A 19,038-nucleotide genomic window follows, 5' to 3' on the forward strand; every position below is an offset into this window, starting at 1 on the left:
ACTTATTTTAGTTGAAAAGGTAATAATTCACATCCAACAGTAATTTGCAGTCAAAAGATTAAATGTTAACATTTCATCAGAATTGACCATTTTGGGAACGTTCGACAGCTCCGCGGTCATCGTTTTTCGTCCGAAAATTGATTTTTTGGACTTTACCAAAAATGATTCAAAATGTCAATTGGATCGTGCCTTATGTTGAATAACCACTTTTTAAACCCTCACAGTGACCAAAATTGCCATTTTTACAGAGTTTTGCTTACTCAGAAGCTTCAATTTTGACCAATTTCAGGCAGAGAAATGACTTTAAACACACTTATTTTAGTTGAAAAGATAATAATTCACATCCAACAGTAATTTGCAGTCAAAAGATTAAATGTTAAAATTTCATCAGAATTGACCATTTTGGGAACGTTCGACAGCTCCGCGGTCATCGTTTTTCGTCCGAAAATTGAATTTTTGGACTTTACCAAAAATGATTCAAAATGTCAATTGGATCGTGCCTCATGTTGAATAACCACTTTTTGAAACCTCACAGTGACCAAAATTGCCATTTTTACAGAGTTTTGCTTACTCAGAAGCTTCAATTTTGACCAATTTCAGGCAGAGAAATGACTTTAAACACACTTATTTTAGTTGAAAAGGTAATAATTCACATCCAACAGTAATTTGCAGTCAAAAGTTTAAATATTAACATTTAATCAGAATTGACCATTTTGGGAACGTTCGACAGCTCCGCGGTCATCGTTTTTCGTCCGAAAATTGATTTTTTGGACTTTACCAAAAATGATTCAAAATGTCAATTGGATCGTGCCTCGTGTTGAATAACCACTTTTTAAACCCTCACAGTGACCAAAATTGCCATTTTTAAAGAGTTTTGCTTACTCAGAAGCTTCAATTTTGACCACTTTCAGGCAGAGAAATGACTTTAAACACACTTATTTTAGTTGAAAAGATAATAATTCACATCCAACAGTAATTTGCAGTCAAAAGATTAAATGTTAAAATTTCATCAGAATTGACCATTTTGGGAACGTTCGACAGCTCCGCGGTCATCGTTTTTCGTCCGGAAATTGATTTTTTGGACTTTACCAAAAATGATTCAAAATGTCAATTGGATCGTGCCTCATGTTGAATAACCACTTTTTAAAACCTCACAGTGACCAAAATTGCCATTTTTACAGAGTTTTGCTTACTCAGAAGCTTCAATTTTGACCAATTTCAGGCAGAGAAATGACTTTAAACACACTTCTTTTAATTGAAAAGGTAATAATTCATATCCAACAGTAATTTGCAGTCAAAAGATTAAATGTTAAAATTTCATCAGAATTGACCATTTTGGGAACGTTCGACAGCTCCGCGGTCATCGTTTTTTGTCCGAAAATGGATTTTTTGGACTTTACCAAAAATGATTCAAAATGTCAATTAGATCGTGCCTTGTGTTGAATAACCAGTTTTTAAACCCTCACAGTGACCAAAATTGCCATTTTTACAGAGTTTTGCTTACTCAGAAGCTCCAATTTTGACCAATTTCAGGCAGAGAAATGACTTTAAACACACTTATTTTAGTTGAAAAGGTAATAATTCACATCCAACAGTAATTTGCAGTCAAAAGATTAAATGTTAACATTTCATCAGAATTGACCATTTTGGGAACGTTCGACAGCTCCGCGGTCATCGTTTTTCGTCCGAAAATTGATTTTTTGGACTTTACCAAAAATGATTCAAAATGTCAATTGGATCGTGCCTTATGTTGAATAACCACTTTTTAAACCCTCACAGTGACCAAAATTGCCATTTTTACAGAGTTTTGCTTACTCAGAAGCTTCAATTTTGACCAATTTCAGGCAGAGAAATGACTTTAAACACACTTATTTTAGTTGAAAAGATAATAATTCACATCCAACAGTAATTTGCAGTCAAAAGATTAAATGTTAAAATTTCATCAGAATTGACCATTTTGGGAACGTTCGACAGCTCCGCGGTCATCGTTTTTCGTCCGAAAATTGAATTTTTGGACTTTACCAAAAATGATTCAAAATGTCAATTGGATCGTGCCTCATGTTGAATAACCACTTTTTAAAACCTCACAGTGACCAAAATTGCCATTTTTACAGAGTTTTGCTTACTCAGAAGCTTCAATTTTGACCAATTTCAGGCAGAGAAATGACTTTAAACACACTTATTTTAGTTGAAAAGATAATAATTCACATCCAACAGTAATTTGCAGTCAAAAGATTAAATGTTAAAATTTCATCAGAATTGACCATTTTGGGAACGTTCGACAGCTCCGCGGTCATCGTTTTTTGTCCGAAAATTGATTTTTTTGGACTTTACAAAAAATGATTCAAAATGTCAATTGGATCGTGCCTTGTGTTGAATAACCAGTTTTTAAACCCTCACAGTGACCAAAATTGCCATTTTTACAGAGTTTTGCTTACTCAGAAGCTTCAATTTTGACCAATTTCAGGCACAGAAATTACTTTAAACACACTTATTTTAGTTGAAAAGGTAATAATTCACATCCAACAGTAATTTGCAGTCAAAAGATTAAATGTTAAAATTTAATCAGAATTGACCATTTTGGGAACGTTCGACAGCTCCGCGGTCATCGTTTTTCGTCCGAAAATTGATTTTTTGGACTTTACCAAAAATTATTCAAAATGTCAATTGGATCGTGCCTCATGTTGAATAACCACTTTTTAAACCCTCACAGTGACCAAAATTGCCATTTTTACAGAGTTTTGCTTACTCAGAAGCTTCAATTTTGACCAATTTCAGGCAGAGAAATGACTTTAAACACACTTATTTTAATTGAAAAGGTAATAATTCATATCCAACAGTAATTTGCAGTCAAAAGATTAAATGTTAAAATTTCATCAGAATTGACCATTTTGGGAACGTTCGACAGCTCTGCGGTCATCGTTTTTTGTCCGAAAATTGATTTTTTGGACTTTACCAAAAATGATTCAAAATGTCAATTGGATCGTGCCTTGTGTTGAATAACCAGTTTATAAAGCCTCACAGTGACCAAAATTGCAATTTTTACAGAGTTTTGCTTACTCAGAAGCTTCAATTTTGACCAATTTCAGGCACAGAAATGACTTTAAACACACTTATTTTAGTTGAAAAGGTAATAATTCACATCCAACAGTAATTTGCAGTCAAAAGATTAAATGTTAAAATGTAATCAGAATTGACCATTTTGGGAACGTTCGACAGCTCCGCGGTCATCGTTTTTCGTCCGAAAATTGATTTCTTGGACTTTACCAAAAATGATTCAAAATGTCAATTGGATCGTGCCTCATGTTGAATAACCACTTTTTAAACCCTCACAGTAACCAAAATTGCCATTTTTACAGAGTTTTGCTTACTCAGAAGCTTCAATTTTGACCAATTTCAGGCACAGAAATGACTTTAAACACACTTATTTTAGTTGAAAAGGTAATAATTCACATCCAACAGTAATTTGCAGTCAAAAGATTAAATGTTAAAATTTCATCAGAATTGACCATTTGGGAACGTTCGACAGCTCCGCGTTCATCGTTTTTCGTCCGAAAATTGATTTTTTGGACTTTACCAAAAATGATTCAAAATGTCAATTGGATCGTGCCTCATGTTGAATAACCACTTTTTAAACCCTCACAGTGACCAAAATTGCCATTTTTACAGAGTTTTGCTTACTCAGAAGCTTCAATTTTGACCAATTTCAGGCAGAGAAATGACTTTAAACACACTTATTTTAATTGAAAAGGTAATAATTCATATCCAACAGTAATTTGCAGTCAAAAGATTAAATGTTAAAATTTCATCAGAATTGACCATTTTGGGAACGTTCGACAGCTCTGCGGTCATCGTTTTTTGTCCGAAAATTGAGTTTTTTGGACTTTACCAAAAATGATTCAAAATGTCAATTGGATCGTGCCTTGTGTTGAATAACCAGTTTTTAAAACCTCACAGTGACCAAAATTGCCATTTTTACAGAGTTTTGCTTACTCAGAAGCTTCAATTTTGACCAATTTCAGGCACAGAAATGACTTTAAACACACTTATTTTAGTTGAAAAGGTAATAATTCACATCCAACAGTAATTTGCAGTCAAAAGATTAAATATTAAAATTTAATCAGAATTGACCATTTTGGGAACGTTCGACAGCTCCGCGGTCATCGTTTTTCGTCCGAAAATTGATTTCTTGACTTTACCAAAAATGATTCAAAATGTCAATTGGATCGTGCCTCATGTTGAATAACCACTTTTTAAACCCTCACAGTGACCAAAATTGCCATTTTTACAGAGTTTTGCTTACTCAGAAGCTTCAATTTTGACCAATTTCAGGCAGAGAAATGACTTTAAACACACTTATTTTAGTTGAAAAGGTAATAATTCACATCCAACAGTAATTTGCAGTCAAAAGTTTAAATATTAACATTTAATCAGAATTGACCATTTTGGGAACGTTCGACAGCTCCGCGGTCATCGTTTTTCGTCCGAAAATTGATTTTTTGGACTTTACCAAAAATGATTCAAAATGTCAATTGGATCGTGCCTCGTGTTGAATAACCACTTTTTAAACCCTCACAGTGACCAAAATTGCCATTTTTAAAGAGTTTTGCTTACTCAGAAGCTTCAATTTTGACCACTTTCAGGCAGAGAAATGACTTTAAACACACTTATTTTAGTTGAAAAGATAATAATTCACATCCAACAGTAATTTGCAGTCAAAAGATTAAATGTTAAAATTTCATCAGAATTGACCATTTTGGGAACGTTCGACAGCTCCGCGGTCATCGTTTTTCGTCCGAAAATTGATTTTTTGGACTTTACCAAAAATGATTCAAAATGTCAATTGGATCGTGCCTCATGTTGAATAACCACTTTTTAAAACCTCACAGTGACCAAAATTGCCATTTTTACAGAGTTTTGCTTACTCAGAAGCTTCAATTTTGACCAATTTCAGGCAGAGAAATGACTTTAAACACACTTCTTTTAATTGAAAAGGTAATAATTCATATCCAACAGTAATTTGCAGTCAAAAGATTAAATGTTAAAATTTCATCAGAATTGACCATTTTGGGAACGTTCGACAGCTCCGCGGTCATCGTTTTTTGTCCGAAAATGGATTTTTTGGACTTTACCAAAAATGATTCAAAATGTCAATTAGATCGTGCCTTGTGTTGAATAACCAGTTTTTAAACCCTCACAGTGACCAAAATTGCCATTTTTACAGAGTTTTGCTTACTCAGAAGCTCCAATTTTGACCAATTTCAGGCAGAGAAATGACTTTAAACACACTTATTTTAGTTGAAAAGGTAATAATTCACATCCAACAGTAATTTGCAGTCAAAAGATTAAATGTTAACATTTCATCAGAATTGACCATTTTGGGAACGTTCGACAGCTCCGCGGTCATCGTTTTTCGTCCGAAAATTGATTTTTTGGACTTTACCAAAAATGATTCAAAATGTCAATTGGATCGTGCCTCGTGTTGAATAACCACTTTTTAAACCCTCACAGTGACCAAAATTGCCATTTTTACAGAGTTTTGCTTACTCAGAAGCTTCAATTTTGACCAATTTCAGGCAGAGAAATGACTTTAAACACACTTATTTTAGTTGAAAAGATAATAATTCACATCCAACAGTAATTTGCAGTCAAAAGATTAAATGTTAAAATTTCATCAGAATTGACCATTTTGGGAACGTTCGACAGCTCCGCGGTCATCGTTTTTCGTCCGAAAATTGAATTTTTGGACTTTACCAAAAATGATTCAAAATGTCAATTGGATCGTGCCTCATGTTGAATAACCACTTTTTAAAACCTCACAGTGACCAAAATTGCCATTTTTACAGAGTTTTGCTTACTCAGAAGCTTCAATTTTGACCAATTTCAGGCAGAGAAATGACTTTAAACACACTTATTTTAATTGAAAAGGTAATAATTCATATCCAACAGTAATTTGCAGTCAAAAGATTAAATGTTAAAATTTCATCAGAATTGACCATTTTGGGAACGTTCGACAGCTCTGCGGTCATCGTTTTTTGTCCGAAAATTGATTTTTTGGACTTTACCAAAAATGATTCAAAATGTCAATTGGATCGTGCCTTGTGTTGAATAACCAGTTTTTAAACCCTCACAGTGACCAAAATTGCAATTTTTACAGAGTTTTGCTTACTCAGAAGCTTCAATTTTGACCAATTTCAGGCACAGAAATGACTTTAAACACACTTATTTTAGTTGAAAAGGTAATAATTCACATCCAACAGTAATTTGCAGTCAAAAGATTAAATGTTAAAATTTAATCAGAATTGACCATTTTGGGAACGTTCGACAGTTCCGCGGTCAACGTTTTTCGTCCGAAAATTGATTTTTTGGACTTTACCAAAAATGATTCAAAATGTCAATTGGATCGTGCCTCATGTTGAATAACCACTTTTTAAACCCTCACAGTGACCAAAATTGCCATTTTTACAGAGTTTTGCTTACTCAGAAGCTTCAATTTTGACCAATTTCAGGCACAGAAATGACTTTAAACACACTTATTTTAGTTGAAAAGGTAATAATTCACATCCAACAGTAATTTGCAGTCAAAAGATTAAATGTTAAAATGTAATCAGAATTGACCATTTTGGGAACGTTCGACAGCTCCGCGGTCATCGTTTTTCGTCCGAAAATTGATTTCTTGGACTTTACCAAAAATGATTCAAAATGTCAATTGGATCGTGCCTCATGTTGAATAACCACTTTTTAAACCCTCACAGTAACCAAAATTGCCATTTTTACAGAGTTTTGCTTACTCAGAAGCTTCAATTTTGACCAATTTCAGGCACAGAAATGACTTTAAACACACTTATTTTAGTTGAAAAGGTAATAATTCACATCCAACAGTAATTTGCAGTCAAAAGATTAAATGTTAAAATTTCATCAGAAATGACCATTTGGGAACGTTCGACAGCTCCGCGTTCATCGTTTTTCGTCCGAAAATTGATTTTTTGGACTTTACCAAAAATGATTCAAAATGTCAATTGGATCGTGCCTCATGTTGAATACCCACTTTTTAAACCCTCACAGTGACCAAAATTGCCATTTTTACAGAGTTTTGCTTACTCAGAAGCTTCAATTTTGACCAATTTCAGGCAGAGAAATGACTTTAAACACACTTATTTTAATTGAAAAGGTAATAATTCATATCCAACAGTAATTTGCAGTCAAAAGATTAAATGTTAAAATTTCATCAGAATTGACCATTTTGGGAACGTTCGACAGCTCTGCGGTCATCGTTTTTTGTCCGAAAATTGAGTTTTTTGGACTTTACCAAAAATGATTCAAAATGTCAATTGGATCGTGCCTTGTGTTGAATAACCAGTTTTTAAAACCTCACAGTGACCAAAATTGCCATTTTTACAGAGTTTTGCTTACTCAGAAGCTTCAATTTTGACCAATTTCAGGCACAGAAATGACTTTAAACACACTTATTTTAGTTGAAAAGGTAATAATTCACATCCAACAGTAATTTGCAGTCAAAAGATTAAATATTAAAATTTAATCAGAATTGACCATTTTGGGAACGTTCGACAGCTCCGCGGTCATCGTTTTTCGTCCGAAAATTGATTTCTTGTCTTTACCAAAAATGATTCAAAATGTCAATTGGATCGTGCCTCATGTTGAATAACCACTTTTTAAACCCTCACAGTGACCAAAATTGCCATTTTTACAGAGTTTTGCTTACTCAGAAGCTTCAATTTTGACCAATTTCAGGCAGAGAAATGACTTTAAACACACTTATTTTAGTTGAAAAGGTAATAATTCACATCCAACAGTAATTTGCAGTCAAAAGTTTAAATATTAACATTTAATCAGAATTGACCATTTTGGGAACGTTCGACAGCTCCGCGGTCATCGTTTTTCGTCCGAAAATTGATTTTTTGGACTTTACCAAAAATGATTCAAAATGTCAATTGGATCGTGCCTCGTGTTGAATAACCACTTTTTAAACCCTCACAGTGACCAAAATTGCCATTTTTAAAGAGTTTTGCTTACTCAGAAGCTTCAATTTTGACCACTTTCAGGCAGAGAAATGACTTTAAACACACTTATTTTAGTTGAAAAGATAATAATTCACATCCAACAGTAATTTGCAGTCAAAAGATTAAATGTTAAAATTTCATCAGAATTGACCATTTTGGGAACGTTCGACAGCTCCGCGGTCATCGTTTTTCGTCCGAAAATTGATTTTTTGGACTTTACCAAAAATGATTCAAAATGTCAATTGGATCGTGCCTCATGTTGAATAACCACTTTTTAAAACCTCACAGTGACCAAAATTGCCATTTTTACAGAGTTTTGCTTACTCAGAAGCTTCAATTTTGACCAATTTCAGGCAGAGAAATGACTTTAAACACACTTCTTTTAATTGAAAAGGTAATAATTCATATCCAACAGTAATTTGCAGTCAAAAGATTAAATGTTAAAATTTCATCAGAATTGACCATTTTGGGAACGTTCGACAGCTCCGCGGTCATCGTTTTTTGTCCGAAAATGGATTTTTTGGACTTTACCAAAAATGATTCAAAATGTCAATTAGATCGTGCCTTGTGTTGAATAACCAGTTTTTAAACCCTCACAGTGACCAAAATTGCCATTTTTACAGAGTTTTGCTTACTCAGAAGCTCCAATTTTGACCAATTTCAGGCAGAGAAATGACTTTAAACACACTTATTTTAGTTGAAAAGGTAATAATTCACATCCAACAGTAATTTGCAGTCAAAAGATTAAATGTTAAAATTTCATCAGAATTGACCATTTTGGGAACGTTCGACAGCTCTGCGGTCATCGTTTTTTGTCCGAAAATTGATTTTTTGGACTTTACCAAAAATGATTCAAAATGTCAATTGGATCGTGCCTTGTGTTGAATAACCAGTTTTTAAACCCTCACAGTGACCAAAATTGCAATTTTTACAGAGTTTTGCTTACTCAGAAGCTTCAATTTTGACCAATTTCAGGCACAGAAATGACTTTAAACACACTTATTTTAGTTGAAAAGGTAATAATTCACATCCAACAGTAATTTGCAGTCAAAAGATTAAATGTTAAAATTTAATCAGAATTGACCATTTTGGGAACGTTCGACAGTTCCGCGGTCATCGTTTTTCGTCCGAAAATTGATTTTTTGGACTTTACCAAAAATGATTCAAAATGTCAATTGGATCGTGCCTCATGTTGAATAACCACTTTTTAAACCCTCACAGTGACCAAAATTGCCATTTTTACAGAGTTTTGCTTACTCAGAAGCTTCAATTTTGACCAATTTCAGGCACAGAAATGACTTTAAACACACTTATTTTAGTTGAAAAGGTAATAATTCACATCCAACAGTAATTTGCAGTCAAAAGATTAAATGTTAAAATGTAATCAGAATTGACCATTTTGGGAACGTTCGACAGCTCCGCGGTCATCGTTTTTCGTCCGAAAATTGATTTCTTGGACTTTACCAAAAATGATTCAAAATGTCAATTGGATCGTGCCTCATGTTGAATAACCACTTTTTAAACCCTCACAGTAACCAAAATTGCCATTTTTACAGAGTTTTGCTTACTCAGAAGCTTCAATTTTGACCAATTTCAGGCACAGAAATGACTTTAAACACACTTATTTTAGTTGAAAAGGTAATAATTCACATCCAACAGTAATTTGCAGTCAAAAGATTAAATGTTAAAATTTCATCAGAATTGACCATTTGGGAACGTTCGACAGCTCCGCGTTCATCGTTTTTCGTCCGAAAATTGATTTTTTGGACTTTACCAAAAATGATTCAAAATGTCAATTGGATCGTGCCTCATGTTGAATAACCACTTTTTAAACCCTCACAGTGACCAAAATTGCCATTTTTACAGAGTTTTGCTTACTCAGAAGCTTCAATTTTGACCAATTTCAGGCAGAGAAATGACTTTAAACACACTTATTTTAATTGAAAAGGTAATAATTCATATCCAACAGTAATTTGCAGTCAAAAGATTAAATGTTAAAATTTCATCAGAATTGACCATTTTGGGAACGTTCGACAGCTCTGCGGTCATCGTTTTTTGTCCGAAAATTGAGTTTTTTTGGACTTTACCAAAAATGATTCAAAATGTCAATTGGATCGTGCCTTGTGTTGAATAACCAGTTTTTAAAACCTCACAGTGACCAAAATTGCCATTTTTACAGAGTTTTGCTTACTCAGAAGCTTCAATTTTGACCAATTTCAGGCACAGAAATGACTTTAAACACACTTATTTTAGTTGAAAAGGTAATAATTCACATCCAACAGTAATTTGCAGTCAAAAGATTAAATATTAAAATTTAATCAGAATTGACCATTTTGGGAACGTTCGACAGCTCCGCGGTCATCGTTTTTCGTCCGAAAATTGATTTCTTGTCTTTACCAAAAATGATTCAAAATGTCAATTGGATCGTGCCTCATGTTGAATAACCACTTTTTAAACCCTCACAGTGACCAAAATTGCCATTTTTACAGAGTTTTGCTTACTCAGAAGCTTCAATTTTGACCAATTTCAGGCAGAGAAATGACTTTAAACACACTTATTTTAGTTGAAAAGGTAATAATTCACATCCAACAGTAATTTGCAGTCAAAAGTTTAAATATTAACATTTAATCAGAATTGACCATTTTGGGAACGTTCGACAGCTCCGCGGTCATCGTTTTTCGTCCGAAAATTGATTTTTTGGACTTTACCAAAAATGATTCAAAATGTCAATTGGATCGTGCCTCGTGTTGAATAACCACTTTTTAAACCCTCACAGTGACCAAAATTGCCATTTTTAAAGAGTTTTGCTTACTCAGAAGCTTCAATTTTGACCACTTTCAGGCAGAGAAATGACTTTAAACACACTTATTTTAGTTGAAAAGATAATAATTCACATCCAACAGTAATTTGCAGTCAAAAGATTAAATGTTAAAATTTCATCAGAATTGACCATTTTGGGAACGTTCGACAGCTCCGCGGTCATCGTTTTTCGTCCGAAAATTGATTTTTTGGACTTTACCAAAAATGATTCAAAATGTCAATTGGATCGTGCCTCATGTTGAATAACCACTTTTTAAAACCTCACAGTGACCAAAATTGCCATTTTTACAGAGTTTTGCTTACTCAGAAGCTTCAATTTTGACCAATTTCAGGCAGAGAAATGACTTTAAACACACTTCTTTTAATTGAAAAGGTAATAATTCATATCCAACAGTAATTTGCAGTCAAAAGATTAAATGTTAAAATTTCATCAGAATTGACCATTTTGGGAACGTTCGACAGCTCCGCGGTCATCGTTTTTTGTCCGAAAATGGATTTTTTGGACTTTACCAAAAATGATTCAAAATGTCAATTAGATCGTGCCTTGTGTTGAATAACCAGTTTTTAAACCCTCACAGTGACCAAAATTGCCATTTTTACAGAGTTTTGCTTACTCAGAAGCTCCAATTTTGACCAATTTCAGGCAGAGAAATGACTTTAAACACACTTATTTTAGTTGAAAAGGTAATAATTCACATCCAACAGTAATTTGCAGTCAAAAGATTAAATGTTAACATTTCATCAGAATTGACCATTTTGGGAACGTTCGACAGCTCCGCGGTCATCGTTTTTCGTCCGAAAATTGATTTTTTGGACTTTACCAAAAATGATTCAAAATGTCAATTGGATCGTGCCTTATGTTGAATAACCACTTTTTAAACCCTCACAGTGACCAAAATTGCCATTTTTACAGAGTTTTGCTTACTCAGAAGCTTCAATTTTGACCAATTTCAGGCAGAGAAATGACTTTAAACACACTTATTTTAGTTGAAAAGATAATAATTCACATCCAACAGTAATTTGCAGTCAAAAGATTAAATGTTAAAATTTCATCAGAATTGACCATTTTGGGAACGTTCGACAGCTCCGCGGTCATCGTTTTTCGTCCGAAAATTGAATTTTTGGACTTTACCAAAAATGATTCAAAATGTCAATTGGATCGTGCCTCATGTTGAATAACCACTTTTTAAAACCTCACAGTGACCAAAATTGCCATTTTTACAGAGTTTTGCTTACTCAGAAGCTTCAATTTTGACCAATTTCAGGCAGAGAAATGACTTTAAACACACTTATTTTAGTTGAAAAGGTAATAATTCACATCCAACAGTAATTTGCAGTCAAAAGATTAAATGTTAACATTTCATCAGAATTGACCATTTTGGGAACGTTCGACAGCTCCGCGGTCATCGTTTTTCGTCCGAAAATTGATTTTTTGGACTTTACCAAAAATGATTCAAAATGTCAATTGGATCGTGCCTTATGTTGAATAACCACTTTTTAAACCCTCACAGTGACCAAAATTGCCATTTTTACAGAGTTTTGCTTACTCAGAAGCTTCAATTTTGACCAATTTCAGGCAGAGAAATGACTTTAAACACACTTATTTTAGTTGAAAAGATAATAATTCACATCCAACAGTAATTTGCAGTCAAAAGATTAAATGTTAAAATTTCATCAGAATTGACCATTTTGGGAACGTTCGACAGCTCCGCGGTCATCGTTTTTCGTCCGAAAATTGAATTTTTGGACTTTACCAAAAATGATTCAAAATGTCAATTGGATCGTGCCTCATGTTGAATAACCACTTTTTGAAACCTCACAGTGACCAAAATTGCCATTTTTACAGAGTTTTGCTTACTCAGAAGCTTCAATTTTGACCAATTTCAGGCAGAGAAATGACTTTAAACACACTTATTTTAGTTGAAAAGGTAATAATTCACATCCAACAGTAATTTGCAGTCAAAAGTTTAAATATTAACATTTAATCAGAATTGACCATTTTGGGAACGTTCGACAGCTCCGCGGTCATCGTTTTTCGTCCGAAAATTGATTTTTTGGACTTTACCAAAAATGATTCAAAATGTCAATTGGATCGTGCCTCGTGTTGAATAACCACTTTTTAAACCCTCACAGTGACCAAAATTGCCATTTTTAAAGAGTTTTGCTTACTCAGAAGCTTCAATTTTGACCACTTTCAGGCAGAGAAATGACTTTAAACACACTTATTTTAGTTGAAAAGATAATAATTCACATCCAACAGTAATTTGCAGTCAAAAGATTAAATGTTAAAATTTCATCAGAATTGACCATTTTGGGAACGTTCGACAGCTCCGCGGTCATCGTTTTTCGTCCGGAAATTGATTTTTTGGACTTTACCAAAAATGATTCAAAATGTCAATTGGATCGTGCCTCATGTTGAATAACCACTTTTTAAAACCTCACAGTGACCAAAATTGCCATTTTTACAGAGTTTTGCTTACTCAGAAGCTTCAATTTTGACCAATTTCAGGCAGAGAAATGACTTTAAACACACTTCTTTTAATTGAAAAGGTAATAATTCATATCCAACAGTAATTTGCAGTCAAAAGATTAAATGTTAAAATTTCATCAGAATTGACCATTTTGGGAACGTTCGACAGCTCCGCGGTCATCGTTTTTTGTCCGAAAATGGATTTTTTGGACTTTACCAAAAATGATTCAAAATGTCAATTAGATCGTGCCTTGTGTTGAATAACCAGTTTTTAAACCCTCACAGTGACCAAAATTGCCATTTTTACAGAGTTTTGCTTACTCAGAAGCTCCAATTTTGACCAATTTCAGGCAGAGAAATGACTTTAAACACACTTATTTTAGTTGAAAAGGTAATAATTCACATCCAACAGTAATTTGCAGTCAAAAGATTAAATGTTAACATTTCATCAGAATTGACCATTTTGGGAACGTTCGACAGCTCCGCGGTCATCGTTTTTCGTCCGAAAATTGATTTTTTGGACTTTACCAAAAATGATTCAAAATGTCAATTGGATCGTGCCTTATGTTGAATAACCACTTTTTAAACCCTCACAGTGACCAAAATTGCCATTTTTACAGAGTTTTGCTTACTCAGAAGCTTCAATTTTGACCAATTTCAGGCAGAGAAATGACTTTAAACACACTTATTTTAGTTGAAAAGATAATAATTCACATCCAACAGTAATTTGCAGTCAAAAGATTAAATGTTAAAATTTCATCAGAATTGACCATTTTGGGAACGTTCGACAGCTCCGCGGTCATCGTTTTTCGTCCGAAAATTGAATTTTTGGACTTTACCAAAAATGATTCAAAATGTCAATTGGATCGTGCCTCATGTTGAATAACCACTTTTTAAAACCTCACAGTGACCAAAATTGCCATTTTTACAGAGTTTTGCTTACTCAGAAGCTTCAATTTTGACCAATTTCAGGCAGAGAAATGACTTTAAACACACTTATTTTAGTTGAAAAGATAATAATTCACATCCAACAGTAATTTGCAGTCAAAAGATTAAATGTTAAAATTTCATCAGAATTGACCATTTTGGGAACGTTCGACAGCTCCGCGGTCATCGTTTTTTGTCCGAAAATTGATTTTTTTGGACTTTACAAAAAATGATTCAAAATGTCAATTGGATCGTGCCTTGTGTTGAATAACCAGTTTTTAAACCCTCACAGTGACCAAAATTGCCATTTTTACAGAGTTTTGCTTACTCAGAAGCTTCAATTTTGACCAATTTCAGGCACAGAAATTACTTTAAACACACTTATTTTAGTTGAAAAGGTAATAATTCACATCCAACAGTAATTTGCAGTCAAAAGATTAAATGTTAAAATTTAATCAGAATTGACCATTTTGGGAACGTTCGACAGCTCCGCGGTCATCGTTTTTCGTCCGAAAATTGATTTTTTGGACTTTACCAAAAATTATTCAAAATGTCAATTGGATCGTGCCTCATGTTGAATAACCACTTTTTAAACCCTCACAGTGACCAAAATTGCCATTTTTACAGAGTTTTGCTTACTCAGAAGCTTCAATTTTGACCAATTTCAGGCAGAGAAATGACTTTAAACACACTTATTTTAATTGAAAAGGTAATAATTCATATCCAACAGTAATTTGCAGTCAAAAGATTAAATGTTAAAATTTCATCAGAATTGACCATTTTGGGAACGTTCGACAGCTCTGCGGTCATCGTTTTTTGTCCGAAAATTGATTTTTTGGACTTTACCAAAAATGATTCAAAATGTCAATTGGATCGTGCCTTGTGTTGAATAACCAGTTTTTAAACCCTCACAGTGACCAAAATTGCAATTTTTACAGAGTTTTGCTTACTCAGAAGCTTCAATTTTGACCAATTTCAGGCACAGAAATGACTTTAAACACACTTATTTTAGTTGAAAAGGTAATAATTCACATCCAACAGTAATTTGCAGTCAAAAGATTAAATGTTAAAATGTAATCAGAATTGACCATTTTGGGAACGTTCGACAGCTCCGCGGTCATCGTTTTTCGTCCGAAAATTGATTTCTTGGACTTTACCAAAAATGATTCAAAATGTCAATTGGATCGTGCCTCGTGTTGAATAACCACTTTTTAAACCCTCACAGTGACCAAAATTGCCATTTTTAAAGAGTTTTGCTTACTCAGAAGCTTCAATTTTGACCACTTTCAGGCAGAGAAATGACTTTAAACACACTTATTTTAGTTGAAAAGATAATAATTCACATCCAACAGTAATTTGCAGTCAAAAGATTAAATGTTAAAATTTCATCAGAATTGACCATTTTGGGAACGTTCGACAGCTCCGCGGTCATCGTTTTTCGTCCGGAAATTGATTTTTTGGACTTTACCAAAAATGATTCAAAATGTCAATTGGATCGTGCCTCATGTTGAATAACCACTTTTTAAAACCTCACAGTGACCAAAATTGCCATTTTTACAGAGTTTTGCTTACTCAGAAGCTTCAATTTTGACCAATTTCAGGCAGAGAAATGACTTTAAACACACTTCTTTTAATTGAAAAGGTAATAATTCATATCCAACAGTAATTTGCAGTCAAAAGATTAAATGTTAAAATTTCATCAGAATTGACCATTTTGGGAACGTTCGACAGCTCCGCGGTCATCGTTTTTTGTCCGAAAATGGATTTTTTGGACTTTACCAAAAATGATTCAAAATGTCAATTAGATCGTGCCTTGTGTTGAATAACCAGTTTTTAAACCCTCACAGTGACCAAAATTGCCATTTTTACAGAGTTTTGCTTACTCAGAAGCTCCAATTTTGACCAATTTCAGGCAGAGAAATGACTTTAAACACACTTATTTTAGTTGAAAAGGTAATAATTCACATCCAACAGTAATTTGCAGTCAAAAGATTAAATGTTAACATTTCATCAGAATTGACCATTTTGGGAACGTTCGACAGCTCCGCGGTCATCGTTTTTCGTCCGAAAATTGATTTTTTGGACTTTACCAAAAATGATTCAAAATGTCAATTGGATCGTGCCTTATGTTGAATAACCACTTTTTAAACCCTCACAGTGACCAAAATTGCCATTTTTACAGAGTTTTGCTTACTCAGAAGCTTCAATTTTGACCAATTTCAGGCAGAGAAATGACTTTAAACACACTTATTTTAGTTGAAAAGATAATAATTCACATCCAACAGTAATTTGCAGTCAAAAGATTAAATGTTAAAATTTCATCAGAATTGACCATTTTGGGAACGTTCGACAGCTCCGCGGTCATCGTTTTTCGTCCGAAAATTGAATTTTTGGACTTTACCAAAAATGATTCAAAATGTCAATTGGATCGTGCCTCATGTTGAATAACCACTTTTTAAAACCTCACAGTGACCAAAATTGCCATTTTTACAGAGTTTTGCTTACTCAGAAGCTTCAATTTTGACCAATTTCAGGCAGAGAAATGACTTTAAACACACTTATTTTAGTTGAAAAGATAATAATTCACATCCAACAGTAATTTGCAGTCAAAAGATTAAATGTTAAAATTTCATCAGAATTGACCATTTTGGGAACGTTCGACAGCTCCGCGGTCATCGTTTTTTGTCCGAAAATTGATTTTTTTGGACTTTACAAAAAATGATTCAAAATGTCAATTGGATCGTGCCTTGTGTTGAATAACCAGTTTTTAAACCCTCACAGTGACCAAAATTGCCATTTTTACAGAGTTTTGCTTACTCAGAAGCTTCAATTTTGACCAATTTCAGGCACAGAAATTACTTTAAACACACTTATTTTAGTTGAAAAGGTAATAATTCACATCCAACAGTAATTTGCAGTCAAAAGATTAAATGTTAAAATTTAATCAGAATTGACCATTTTGGGAACGTTCGACAGCTCCGCGGTCATCGTTTTTCGTCCGAAAATTGATTTTTTGGACTTTACCAAAAATTATTCAAAATGTCAATTGGATCGTGCCTCATGTTGAATAACCACTTTTTAAACCCTCACAGTGACCAAAATTGCCATTTTTACAGAGTTTTGCTTACTCAGAAGCTTCAATTTTGACCAATTTCAGGCAGAGAAATGACTTTAAACACACTTATTTTAATTGAAAAGGTAATAATTCATATCCAACAGTAATTTGCAGTCAAAAGATTAAATGTTAAAATTTCATCAGAATTGACCATTTTGGGAACGTTCGACAGCTCTGCGGTCATCGTTTTTTGTCCGAAAATTGATTTTTTGGACTTTACCAAAAATGATTCAAAATGTCAATTGGATCGTGCCTTGTGTTGAATAACCAGTTTTTAAACCCTCACAGTGACCAAAATTGCAATTTTTACAGAGTTTTGCTTACTCAGAAGCTTCAATTTTGACCAATTTCAGGCACAGAAATGACTTTAAACACACTTATTTTAGTTGAAAAGGTAATAATTCACATCCAACAGTAATTTGCAGTCAAAAGATTAAATGTTAAAATGTAATCAGAATTGACCATTTTGGGAACGTTCGACAGCTCCGCGGTCATCGTTTTTCGTCCGAAAATTGATTTCTTGGACTTTACCAAAAATGATTCAAAATGTCAATTGGATCGTGCCTCGTGTTGAATAACCACTTTTTAAACCCTCACAGTGACCAAAATTGCCATTTTTAAAGAGTTTTGCTTACTCAGAAGCTTCAATTTTGACCACTTTCAGGCAGAGAAATGACTTTAAACACACTTATTTTAGTTGAAAAGATAATAATTCACATCCAACAGTAATTTGCAGTCAAAAGATTAAATGTTAAAATTTCATCAGAATTGACCATTTTGGGAACGTTCGACAGCTCCGCGGTCATCGTTTTTCGTCCGGAAATTGATTTTTTGGACTTTACCAAAAATGATTCAAAATGTCAATTGGATCGTGCCTCATGTTGAATAACCACTTTTTAAAACCTCACAGTGACCAAAATTGCCATTTTTACAGAGTTTTGCTTACTCAGAAGCTTCAATTTTGACCAATTTCAGGCAGAGAAATGACTTTAAACACACTTCTTTTAATTGAAAAGGTAATAATTCATATCCAACAGTAATTTGCAGTCAAAAGATTAAATGTTAAAATTTCATCAGAATTGACCATTTTGGGAACGTTCGACAGCTCCGCGGTCATCGTTTTTTGTCCGAAAATGGATTTTTTGGACTTTACCAAAAATGATTCAAAATGTCAATTAGATCGTGCCTTGTGTTGAATAACCAGTTTTTAAACCCTCACAGTGACCAAAATTGCCATTTTTACAGAGTTTTGCTTACTCAGAAGCTCCAATTTTGACCAATTTCAGGCAGAGAAATGACTTTAAACACACTTATTTTAGTTGAAAAGGTAATAATTCACATCCAACAGTAATTTGCAGTCAAAAGATTAAATGTTAACATTTCATCAGAATTGACCATTTTGGGAACGTTCGACAGCTCCGCGGTCATCGTTTTTCGTCCGAAAATTGATTTTTTGGACTTTACCAAAAATGATTCAAAATGTCAATTGGATCGTGCCTTATGTTGAATAACCACTTTTTAAACCCTCACAGTGACCAAAATTGCCATTTTTACAGAGTTTTGCTTACTCAGAAGCTTCAATTTTGACCAATTTCAGGCAGAGAAATGACTTTAAACACACTTATTTTAGTTGAAAAGATAATAATTCACATCCAACAGTAATTTGCAGTCAAAAGATTAAATGT

This window comes from Lissotriton helveticus, chromosome 7, assembly GCF_964261635.1.
Source record: "Lissotriton helveticus chromosome 7, aLisHel1.1, whole genome shotgun sequence".
NCBI classification, from domain to species: domain Eukaryota; kingdom Metazoa; phylum Chordata; class Amphibia; order Caudata; family Salamandridae; genus Lissotriton; species Lissotriton helveticus.